The sequence below is a fragment of the Macrobrachium rosenbergii genome, chromosome 3, assembly GCF_040412425.1.
Source record: "Macrobrachium rosenbergii isolate ZJJX-2024 chromosome 3, ASM4041242v1, whole genome shotgun sequence".
In the NCBI taxonomy this organism is placed as follows: Eukaryota; Metazoa; Arthropoda; class Malacostraca; order Decapoda; family Palaemonidae; genus Macrobrachium; species Macrobrachium rosenbergii.
In genome coordinates this window covers 76845249-76857925 of record NC_089743.1, presented here as the reverse complement: position 1 = coordinate 76857925, position 12677 = coordinate 76845249, and positions in this window count along the sequence as shown.

The following is a 12677-nucleotide window of genomic DNA, read 5'->3' as shown; positions in this document are numbered from 1 at the left end:
AAGAATGACCTAAAGATAAAATCACTGACTTAATTACAAATTAGTCATCTTATATATATTTTCTATGTATTCATATGTTTAATATAATTTTTTATTTGTAAAAATGTTCATCTTACAAAATTTATGGTTTACAAAAAAAAAAAAAAAAAAAAAAGAATGACTGAGTTGTACTTTTATAAAAATTTTTGGTGGTCAGTCACCTCCTTGTATAATCTTTTACTTGTCCTGTCCCTGCTTCTGAAAGGTTTTATCCTAATCCTTTGTAAAACCTCTTAAATATTTAACCCTGTTTTGGCAGTTCTACTAATTCTTCAATTGTGCTGGATTCCCGGTACATATTTTTTCCTTTGTAATCCCCATCTGTCATTTATATGAGCTTTCTTTGTAAACTTACTTTTATATTTCTTCAGTCTGCTAAGTAAAGGGCAACAATCGAAAGGCCTTGCAGCACTCCATTGTTTCTCTCTACTTTGTGGATTTTGTCTTTATATATATATATATATATATATATATATATATATATATATATATATACAATGGGGTTAGGTTACTAAAAACCCATTGTTTGTTGGGAAAAACGTATCTCAAATTTAGCCTAGCCTACACTATACAGTATACTGTATACATAAACAGTATGCTGGTATAGTAATTATTATCAGCTAATTCTGGAGGTTCATGCAGACTGACTTATGATATTTCAGTACAATGAGAAATTGAATAACACAAGAATTAGCCTTGCCTATACTATGGTATATAGTATACATATATGGTAGCCTAGCCTACAGTATACTCTATACATATATGGTATAGTAATGATTAACATCAGCTAATTGTGGAGGTTCAATGCAGATTGACTTATGATAATTCAGTACAAAAAGAAATTGAATAACACAAATAAGAATCAGACAGGTATAGTAAGGGGTACTACCCAAGATTCAGTTCGTTGTTGGTATACTTGAATGGTGTCAGGCTGATGATGGCTACGTATATAACTACAATTCTGAAGAGGAGGGGGATGATAAAGCAACATATTTGAGTTTTATAAAGAGTTTACCATATATACTCGCGTATCATGCGACTTTTGAGGACCTAATTTTGAAGATAATTTTAAGGGGGTCGCATCATGCACAAGCTATAAAATTAGCATATGTAATATTCATATATTAGTACCATATTACAACATACAAACAAACGAATATGCATCTTTTCCATGGATCTTTTAAAAAGTTATGCTTTACTTCACTGTATCCAATAATATTGTATTCTCATATTATTGTATTATTAAATACAAACACAGCAATCAATGTTTTGGTTCGGAAATCAGCCGATGGCAACTACGAGGTAAGTTTATTTCATCGTATTTAACTCAAGTCAGGAGAGATTTTTCTTGCTTCTAGTTAGCATAAATGAATCGCTAGATATTAATTATATGGGGTAAGGTTATTTTTTTGTTATAAAAAGTGTTTTTAAGCCAAAATACGAGACTTAAATACATCTCACTGTAAATTAAATTTAATTTTTTTTGTTAATAGATGGCATTAAGGGCATGTTTTTTGTGTAAAAAATAATCAATAGATTCCATTTGTTATTTTCACATGGTTTCAGCATAATACGAGCTTTATGTATTTACCCTTTATGGTACGAGCTTTATGTATTTACCTTTTATGGAGATGAAAACGTGTTCTTTCATGCCCAGTAATTATGATTAATATATTTTTCTATTTTTCTATCCAATTTTATTTACGGTCGAGTTTGATAGCATATTGAAGTTTACGGAAACTCCATGTTGTCGATACACGATAATTTATAGTCATTAGCAGCTTGAACATTGTTTTCTCAGTTCAGCTACAACATGCATCTTAAATTTAGTAGTATATTTCCTTGCCAATCTTTTCTCCATAGAGAATAAGGGTATAATGTAAAAATATATCAGTTATTTGTAACATACCTATGGTAATTGTTTACTATCGTACAATGGTTGAAATTCAAGGAAAACGGCTGTTGTTACTAGATGAAGTTGTTCTTAGCAAAACAGCTGTTTCTTGTTCAGTTGTTTATGGCTGTACACATTTATGCAACGAGTATAAGGTTTCTAACAATACTTTTAAGAGATGTTGGAAAAGAAGTTAGCCTATTCTAATTTCGTCTCTCACTGGCTGATTATACTACGCTGCTGCCTGCGCCCGTCACAGGTGAAACTGAAAGATATTTTTTAAAATATTGTCGATCGGTATTAATTTAAATCGAACCACTGCAAGGTTAATTATCGTAACTCAGTTACATATATATAAAGTAGTTATATATATGTGTATATGTGTATATATATATATATATATATATATATATATATATATATATATATATATATATATATATATATATATATATATATATATATATATATATATAGTTACACATATACAGTAGTTATATATATATATATATATATATATATATATATATATATATATATATATATATATATATATATATATATATATATATATATATAGTTACATATATACAGTAGTTATATACACACATATTATTTCCGGTAGAGTGAATTGGATATTAAAGGACGTTTGTAGCTTTCTGATTGTATATGAATCACGGTGATGTGATAAATAGTCATAATATGGCTACGTACTATACGGTCAACATGGCAGAGGTGGGTGGATATAGTCTCCAAGCATAAAACACCTGAGTTGTAGCGGGTGAGATGATGGGAGATGTTATTCACTTATACCTCTCTTGTGGCCGGCGTTAGTGTGTCACTGTAGTCCTGATTCTCGTCCGTCGCTGGTTCGATCACGGGGACGGTGGACTTATTATCAATTTAACAAGCAGGTAAGTGAATTGGATAAAGCTTTCTGATTGTATAGGCGGTGATGTGATAAATAGTCATATATATATATATATATATATATATATATATATATATATATATATATATATATATATATATATATATATATATAATATAAAGGTAGTGGACCCTCTTTTATACAAAAGCGGTGTTAAAAGTGATAGCTGCAGCAGAGCCATTCAGTTTGCATAGTTTTCTCAATTTTTCTGATAACTGATTTTTCTAGGTTACTGCATTCTGCCAGTAACACTCTGATGTTGGTCAGACTTGGAGAGGAAGCAGGTTGCAAAATTGGATAGCTTATTTCCAATGAACACAGTATGACAGTAACTGGATACTGAAATCGGGGGTTCATCTTCCGTAGAGCTGTCCTTCCGGAAAAAGTCTTCTTTTGATTTGTCCTTCAGCAGGAAATCTTCTTCAGTGTTAATCGAGGCCACATTTTGCTCAGGCTCCAACAAGCATGGTCACGCTAAAAGATGGGAGTAGACTGAATTTCGATGTGAGTCTTGCTCTTTATATACGAGAAGGTCAGCAGGGGTCAAATTCAGCTGCCCGCTGATTGGCTGAGGAGAAAACATTCATGCTTCTTATTGGCTGGCAAGATTTTCTCATAAGCCAAGCCAAAAATTTATCGCTGATGGTTTCTCTGTTGCAGCCTTGAGGAGCAGTGGGGCTGGTGTGTGGTGTCATTTTCTGGTATTTCACAATGAATATTCTGATTGGGTGCTGGGCGGCTCACAGAATCTCCGACATATTCATACAGGCTGAAGATGAGAATGAAATAGAAATGTTCCACCACACATTCATAGAATACAGCTCTTTGGACTACATGGTTGAGTCCTGTAACAATGGCCAGCTCCCCTTCCTTGATGCCCTTGTCTGCCAAACCAACGATGGCCTGAGGACCTCCGTTTACACAAAGAAGACGAATCTCAGCTTCTGCCTTGACCGTCATAGCATGCCCTTTTCAAGATGCAAGAATACCACTATCAAAAACTTTATAAGAAGGGCTTTAACACACTGTCCGTCTTGGCAGGGCATGCACCAAGAATTAGACCGCATCTCCCAAGTACTCATAAATAATGGGTATTCTAATAAACAAGTCAACAAAGAAATACATCTTGCTATGGACTGGTGGTACAGCAACCACGAGCAGCTGCAGCCCAACCTGCAAAGCAGTCTTTGACTTTTCTACAAGGCGAGGATGCACTCGACATACCTGGAAGAAGAGGGTGCCATCAAGAACATCATCGCAGACAATGTCTTCACTACTGACATAGACACACGGCTTGACCTCGTAATTTACTATCAAAACAGCTGCATGAGAAACCTAATGTGAAAAACAACCCAGTCCCACTAATGAGAGATCCTCTTAAACAGATGAATGTGGTATACTGATTCAAATGCCCAGTCCGTAAATGTCCCGGCACCTCTAGTGGTATGGCCACCACAAAATTGGCAAAGAGAATTTCCTATCATGCCCAAGAAGGCGCCGTAAAAAACCACATGAGAGATGTCCACAATGCTAGCATTATAAGGAATGAAATAGTGGGGCATACAGAAGTACAGTAATCAGAAAAGCACCCCACCCAAGGCACCTACGGCTGCTGGAGGCACTCTTAATACAGCAGAAGCCCTTATTAAATACCACCCAAGAGGTACTCTTCCTGCCTACCAGCATTAGGCAGCCTATTGCTTCTGTAGCTCACAGACTGACGCCAGACACCGCAAGAATCGACAACCCGGAACTTGAAACTCACAATGATGTTGGAGTTTCTGTGAGCTGCCCAGCGCCCATCAGAATATTCGTCATGAAATACCAGAAAATGGCATCACACACCAGCCCTGCTGCTCAGAATGGCTGCAGCTGAGAAGCCATCAAATAAATTTTTGACTTGCGAGAAAATCCCACCATCCAATAAGTACAGCAAATGTTTTCTCCTCAGCCAATCAGCAGGCAACCAAATTTGACCACCTGCTGACCTTCTCGTATATAAAGAGCTAGACTCACATGGAAAGTCAGTCTACTCCTGTCTTTTGGCGTGACCATGCTCAGTGGAGCCTGGGCGAAACATGGCCTCGATTAACACCGAAGACGACTTTCTGCTGAAGGACAACTCAAAAGAAGACTTTTTCCAGAAGGACAACTATACGGAAGATGAACTCCCAATTTCACTATCCTGTTACTGTTATACTGTGTTCATTGGAAATAAACTATCCAATTTTGCAACCTGCTTGCCTCTCCAAGTATGACCAATATCGTCATGTTACTGGCAGAATGCAGCAAACTACAAAAATCAATTATTAGAAAAATAGAGAAAACTCTATGCAAACTGAATGACTCTGATGCAGCTATCACTTTTAACACCACTGTATATATTAAAATATTACTAATATTAAGATGAAATGTTTCCTATTCATATGGAACATGCCCACAGGGGCCACTAACTTGAAATTCAAGCTTCCAAAGAATAAGGTGTTCATTAGGAAGAAGTAAGAGGAGGTAAAGGGAAACACAAAAAGAAGAGATACCACTTATTAAAAAAGAAAAATAAATCAATAAATTACAAATAGATAAAAATGTACTAAAACGCAAGGAGAATAGTATTAGGGTAGTAATGAACTGCACCTTCGCTTGAAGTTCTAAAACTCCAATTGCACAACATCCTATGGGAGGCTGTTCCACAGTCTAACAGTGTGATGAATGAAGGACCTTTGGAACTGAGAGGTTTTACAGCGAGGCACATTTACTACATATTGGCGCTGCTGTTCGGCAAATCTGGTTGCTCTTGGCAGATAAAAGGGATCAGGGATCAATTGTGACTGTGAAAGATCTCTGTTGAAATACAACTTATGAAAAAGTCGCAAGACCATCCATCGATGGTCCAACTCATAACTGCTACTGTTAGGAAACAGAAGCCTACCACCACAAACCGCTCTATCTAAACGAGAAAAATCTCTGGCAAAAGCAGACATCCATATCGGAGAACAGTATTCCAGTAAAGGGAGTACATATGAACTAAAACAGGTTGCATTGATTTTATTACTGTTATAAATATATGAGGCCTTATGAAAAATACCTAACTTTCGTACAGCATTTGCTGAAATTTTCATTAGATGTTTCTCAAAAGTTACACCTTGAAGAGTTAAATCATTCAACAAATTGGGGTGGGAAATCTGTACGAGATCTGCTAATCAATAGTGTTTTCACTTTATTGAAGTTCAGCCTCATACCCTACCATCTACAACATTCCCTGATCCAGTCCATGTCCCAATTGAGGCTGTGGGGAGCTTCATTTCTCAAAAGTGGAGGGTGTACTACACCCATAAGTGTTGCATCATTGGCATACTGAACAATCTTGTTTTTCAGGTCAACAACTATGTCACTTGTATACCAGTACACTAAAAATAGCAGTGGACCAAGGACACTGCCCTGTGGAACTCCAGACCCAATAGGTCTTGGTTCACTAAAGATTCCGTCCACAGCATCTCACTACTGGCTACATGTAAGGAAATCTTGAAATAATCCTAAAACATATCCACCCACTCCAAGATTTTGAAGTTTATGAATGAGTGCCTTGTGATTTATTAAATCAAAAGCAGCACTAAAATCTATCTGAATTACTCTGCACTCAAAACCTTTATCAAGGTTCCATTGCAAATGACATTTCAAGTCTAAAAGAGCATCACATGTGCCTAAACTGCTTCCTTATGCACACTGACTTTCAGCTAACCATCCTTTAGATTCAACATACTTATATAGTGGCTTAAAAATATGTTTTTCAGCAACTTTGGAGACCACAGGGAGAATAGAGATTGGCCTGTAGTTACTGCAGTCTGAAGATATGCCACTCTTTGGAACAGGCACTGTATTACTACGCTTGCATTCATCTGCAAAGATACTACGTCGACAAAAAAATCTATAGAATCTACTAAACTTGGGAGACAACACGCTAGAAACTTTTTTAAAAAACAAAGGGAAGAAACCATCAGGGTCTTCTCCATCCCAGCTATAATGATTATCCAGAATTTTGAAGTGCAAATTTTGTAAGAAGAGGTTCAGGATGACAAGTATCAGGGAGAGGGACATCCTCAGCTGATTGCTCAGCTTCAAAAGCTTGATGAAGCAGTTCAGCCTTTTCACTAGGGCCAGTAACCAATCTACCATCATCTCTTTGTAGTGTTGGAATGGAAGACAGCATGACCCAAAGATAGACAATGCCAATTTGGCCCACCACAGATGAGGCTGAGTAATTCTTTCAAGTTTCTTCTTCAAGGAATTATTGTAATTTCTCTCAGCTGTATGGTAAGTTCTATTCGCAGCATGGCAAGACTCAACAAAAATGGTGTCTTTTTCATCTGAGGGATTTCGTCTCCATAAGTTGAATTTGGGATGTTTGTCATGGCAGGCTCTTCGTCCTAAATTTGATAGCCTTTCTAGGGACTATCATATTAAAATAGCCACCAGCATTTCATTCAACTTCTTTTTGGGATCAGGATGTAATACAGCATCTGAAATATTAAGTGCCTGACAAACTTCAATATGCAATCCTGAATATATATATATATATATATATATATATATATATATATATATATATATATATATATATATATATATATATATATATATATATATATATATGATGTTGCCTTGCCATATGTATATCATCCCACAGTTTTCATATATTTACTCTTCTATTTATCATGTGTTATGTGCAATGATAATAACTGTTGAAATATCATATGTAGTGTAATGTCAGATCTTAAAAGAGTTAGTGATCTGGATAGCTTGACAGCGTAATTTAAAATTGGTAATACGTTTTAACAGTAACGTAGTATGTGATTGCACATTTTGTCCCCTAGCAACAAGTGTTCTGTACTCGTGATTTCGTACATCATGTTTTGGTTTAGTTGTCCTTGCAAGAAATAAGTAAACGATCGCTTTGTTATGATTCACGTGTTGACAGGTTGGGAATAGCAATCGAGTCGTGTTAAGATTTCTGTTAAAGCTTTGTCCCGTATGAGAAGACGAAGAATGATTTCGCAATGTTTCATGTACTGTTCTGAAAACCAACTTTGGTTCTTTGTCTTGTCCTGAAAGCGTGCCGTTTGTGGCTGCCAGTTGCCGCCTGTTTAAATTGTGTTGAGATTTCATTAAGAGCTTCGTCCCATATGATTTTTGTTTGAGTCACATACGCCTTTTTGAGAGTAAATGCACATATCTCAGTCATAATTTTTATTGTCATGAGAGTTCAGGCATCTGGCTGAAGATTATGAGAGAGATGAAATTGATAGAAGCCCACTCCAAGCTACCTGTGACACCGTCTAACCCTATCCAAGGTACTCAAGAGCCTGTATTTGATGTAATTAAGAGTGCAAAAGTTGATTCCAAAGTTTACAGAAGCAGCTCCAGATGAGTTAGCCTGCATTTGATGTAGTAAGAGTGCAGAAGTTGATTCCAAAGTTTACAGAAGCAGCCCCAGATGAGGTTTTTGATCACTCTGAAAAAGTGGCTTCAGATATGGGATGACCAGAAGATAAATGGTCAGTCTTGATACAGAGTGTTCTAATTGGTAAAGGAAGAAGTGCCTATTTAGCCTTATCGGCTGATCAGTGTAAAGATTACAAGGAACTGAAACAATGTGCTGCAAGTTTACCAGATGACCCCTGAATATTACAATGAAAGATTCATATCTTTGAGAAAGGATGACAAGATGACTTTCTTGGATTATGCCTACAAAATAAGATGTTTTAAACAATGGCTGGAGGCTGCTAAAGTTAAATCTATGGATGAACTTGGGGAGTTGGTAGTCCTAGAGCAATATCTTAAGAGGAATTCCTGAACACATAAGAGCCTATTTGAGAGAGAGAGAGAGAGAGAGAGAGAGAGAGAGAGAGAGAGAGAGAGAGAGAGAGAGAGAGAGAATTATAATGACAAGTACCAGAACCAACAACGCACAGGTTTTAGGTCTCCTCCAAATTTCAGGAACATTACTACTGGGAATCCTTCTAGTGGCAATGCCAGTACAAAGACAGGTAATGCCCCTCAGCAATTGAATGTTAAATCCTCATCATCCAGTTTCTCAAGACAGATACAGAAGACTAATGTTGTCTGCTTCAAGTGTGGAAGAGTAGGACACTACAGTCGAGACTGTTATAAGACACAACAGCAGACCAAGCCAGTTGGTCAAGTGGTTAAAGGTAACCAGGTGAAAAAACTATGAAGAGCAGTGTGGGGAGGACTGAGACAGTTGGGAAGACTGAGACTAAACAAGCAGAGTGTTTAGCAACTAGTGGAAATGTAACCTAAATTAGTGAGTGGCTGAGCAGTGGCCAATGAAGCCAGCTGACAACTCATGGAGGTGTGCAGGTACCAGTCAGGTGAGCCACACAACAGCAATTGAATGCTAAATCCTCATCATCCAGTTTCAAGACAGATACAGAAGACTAATGTTGGCCTGGTTTCAAGTGTGGAAGAGTAGGACATCACAGTCGAGACTGTTATAAGACACAACAGCAGACCAAGCCAGTTGGTCAAGTGGTTAAAGGTATGCCTGTTTGATTGTCCAGGTGAAAAACTGGACACCTCTTTCTTGGATGCTAACAAGAGTTGTTGACCTGGCCAGGAAGAGTTCTCTTCAGAGACAGTTGAAGTAGCATCTCATCTGGATCATCACCAACAGACTGAGGGATCTAAACAAGCAGAGATTGGTTTAGCAAGTCTGGGGAGTGGAAATGTCCCCATCCCCTGAAATGTTTCACATCCAAGGAAAGTCCATGCAGTTCGCCTACTCTCTTGGCCGATGCCAGGCAAGAAAACAGTCTTGAGAGTCAGATCCCAATCTGACAACTCTTGTAAGGGCGTGTACAGTGCAAGGGTCAGGCTCCTGAGTACAAGTCACATCCCACGTATGGGGCCTGAGTTCCCTGGGAGGGCAAGACTTTTCAAAGCTCTTCATCAGCAATTATCAGCAATTATAACTCCAGCAAGGAGATATCCATGCCTCTCAGGTGTAGGACTAGGCCCAGGGTGGCCCTATAGTCCCTAACAGCTGAGACAGAGAGGAGCTTCCCTCGGCAAAGAAAGATGAGGAAATCTGCTACCTCCTGAAAAGTACTAGCTCAAACTGGATAGAGACCCCATCCACGACACCAACCACAGAAGACAGCCAATTTCCCCTGGTAGACTGCAGCAGAGGACTGTTGCAGGTATCCAGACATCTCTGTTGATGTGCAGCGAGAAAAGCCTCTTGCTCCAAGAGATGCTGGATAGTCTCCAGCCATGAAGTGCATGCAACTCCGTGGACTGGTGGAACCGTTCCACGTGCAGCTGACACAGCAGGTTGTGCGGGGGAGGGGGGGGGATCCCTCTTGGTGCCTCGACCATGTGGCATGTGGGAATTTGGGAGCCATTCTGAAGTTCCTCATCATCATCATCACCCCTGTTGATCACCTAATGGAGCAGACAGAACACTCGTAAAGCATAAGCATCCAGGTTGCCTAATATGGGTGTTGGGTGGCATCCTCTGCTGCAGCCCATGGGTCAAGGACGAAGGAGCAAAACACCTAGAGCTTCCTGTTGTGCCAGGTGGCAAACAGGTCAATTGAGGGGAGCCCCCAAAAATCGATTAGCCTTTCCATGACATCCATGTAAAGGGACCACTCTGTCCCTATCACTTGACCCCAGCTACTAAGCTTGTCTGCCATTAGATTCCTCTTGCCTGGAATGTACTTGGCTGACAGCTCTACCAAGTGGGTGGTAGCCCACTCGTGCACCTGCATTGTCAACTGGTGCAGCAAGAGAGACACTAGGCCCCTTGATTGTTGACATATGCCACTACTGTGGTGTTGTCACTCAACACCACCGAGTGTCCCATCACTCGATCCTGAATCTCTTGGAGGGCTAGAATGGCAGCCTTGAGTTCCAGGATATTGATGTGAAGGTGCCTGTCGTATTGGTTCCACACACCTGAAATCAGCAACTCCTAAAGGTGTGCACCCCATCCCTCAGTCAAAGCACCTGAGAACAGAAGCATCTCAGGAGAGGGAGTGTGCAGGAACACTCGAATTACGAGGTTCCTGTCGTCCAACCACCAGGCTAAGTCCTGTCTCACCCTCCAAGAGAGAGGTATGGGAAAAGATGGAAGATACCATGCTGGAGACCAGAACTCTTTCAATCTCCACTGGAAGGAACAAAGGTGAAGCCACCATAAGGGTTGTCCAAGGACGACAGGTGACTGAGGACGACCTGCCACTGCCATGCTGGTTGTTCCTGCCAGGACAGGAACTTTTGCCCTGCCTTCCTGAACCTGCTGATACAAGAGTCTGAGGGGTAGACTCTCTTGCTACTGCCGTATCTATCAGCATGACCAGGTACTTTATCCTCTGCTCGGGTGTGAGATCGGACTTCTCGAGATTCATCACGAACCCCAAGTTGTGGCAAAACTTGGAGCAACTGTAGACAAGACTTTGCCAAGACTAGCCAAACGTCAAAATACCTCAACAGACATATCCTGCGTGAATGGGCTCAAGCTGACACAAAGGTGAACATATAGCCCCAAACAAAGTGCCCTGAACTGGAACACCCTTTCCCCAAGGACAAAGCGAAGGTACTTGCAGGAGGACTGATGGATGGGTATCTGGAAATATGTGTCCTTCAAGTCCAACGTAAACATGAAATCGTTCTCCCTGATGGAGGTCATTTCCATCTTAAACCGAGTCTGGCAAACAAATCGGTTCAAAGGAGAGAGATCGATGACTGGCCGCCACCCCTTTAATTCTTTCTCCATGAACAAAATTCAACTGTAAAAGCCTGGGGACCAATCTTTCATGACTTCTACAGTGCATTTGCTCAGCATCACTGCAATCTCCTCCAGAGTGTGAGTCTCTGGTGAGACAGGTACATAGGAGCGGAAGCAGACCAGAGAGTCGGTGAGGGGTGGATAAGACTCGAAAGGAAGCAGATAGACCTCCTGAAGGACATCTACTACCCAGGTCTCGGCTCCATATTACTACCATGTTGCGCAATGGCTCAACAGGCACCCACCCCACGGTCGGCAGCTAGTGGATGGGAACGCCAACCCCAGTGTTTTTCTCCCTCTTTCCCTTCCCTTTACTGGACTGGAAGGGAGGAGGAATGGGGCGCAACTGCACATCTTTCTTGGCAAGGGCAAACGTAGGTTAGGTTGCTCCTCAAGCACCCTTCAAAGCCTGGGACTTCTTAGGGCCTGAGGAACTGCTAGCTGGACCTGGAGGTCGGGCCGTAGCGACCCAATTCATCACTACCTTGTAGACAAGTTGGTCGTTATTCTCGACGCAATGCTTGTCCACAGCACTGTCTACCTCTTCTCAAGAAAAGAGAGAGGCAGAACCCAGCACTGGTCCATTCCGCAGAGCCAAAGCCAAGTCTGGGCCAATGTGCTTGGTGACTCGAGTTAGGACAGCATCCCTCCTCTTAAGCACTAAGTTGGCCCACAGGTTTGCCATCTGGTGGGCCAGGTAGGTGATAGCCCCACCAACAGATTGGCACAGCCTCCTGAAGATTGAGTTCTCCGAAGGGTTGATGGACCCCCTGGAGGCCACAACCTTGGACACTGAGAGACCACATGTCCAGCCAGGAGACTGCCTGGAAGGCTGCCACGGCAGTGGCTTCCAGGTTTGCTGCTTCTTGCTGCGTGAAGATTACGCCTTCCGGCCCAAGATGCTGCAGTGTGAGACCTGAAGCTAGGTGAACCAAGTCCTGCTCGACCTGTTTCATCTGCAGAGGCTCTGTCAAGGGTGTGTAATATTTCTTCTGGCAAGGCAG